Raw genomic sequence first — 450 nt, 5'->3', positions numbered from 1 at the left:
TTGACATTTCGCTCGGAACGTCAACTTGTTTTTCAGCCATCTTGCGGGGCCGCCCGCTCCTCGGGCCCTCGCGCCCCTCGAGGGCCGCCCGACGCCGCCCGGGCACTCGCGCTGGGACCTGGGCACGACGCTCCTCGCGGGCACCGCCGGAGACCGCGGCGGGGAGGGAAAAAGGCTAAAATACGGCGTCGTTTCCTCACCAGCTGGGCGTAGTTCATCCGAGACGCTGCTGCCCTCTGGCGCCGCAGGGGAACACTACGGCGCGCGCCCGGATCCACACCAACACTTTTCGGCGGACGATTTTTCTCGATTTGGGCCCGGGTTCTTAGCCCAATCGACGCAGAAAATGACGGCGTTTGCGGAAATGTACAGCTTTTGTCCGGAAATTTCGCCTTTGGGTGGGAATTTTGCCCGATTGATCAGGGGTGACTCGCGAGCTTCGGCCTAACC

At 62.9% G+C, this 450-nt stretch overlaps 1 protein-coding gene across 2 annotated transcripts in view; it reads right to left on the bottom strand.

Moving 5' to 3' along the window:
• The window catches only part of LOC119588546 (cdc42 homolog), a 15,887-nt gene extending 15,498 nt beyond the window's left edge, over positions 1-389 (bottom strand). The window contains exon 1 of one of the 2 annotated variants that reach the window (XM_037937185.1): positions 201-389. The gene's annotated coding sequence lies outside the window, so the exon portion shown is untranslated. The remainder of the gene's footprint in view (positions 1-200) is intronic. The other variant, XM_037937186.1, reaches the window with a different exon arrangement.
• Positions 390-450: the final 61 nt, after the last annotated feature.

The sequence above is a fragment of the Penaeus monodon genome, chromosome 24, assembly GCF_015228065.2.
Source record: "Penaeus monodon isolate SGIC_2016 chromosome 24, NSTDA_Pmon_1, whole genome shotgun sequence".
Classification (NCBI taxonomy): domain Eukaryota; kingdom Metazoa; phylum Arthropoda; class Malacostraca; order Decapoda; family Penaeidae; genus Penaeus; species Penaeus monodon.
The sequence above is the reverse complement of the archived record's forward strand: the minus strand, read 5'-3'. Positions and strand labels throughout refer to the sequence as shown.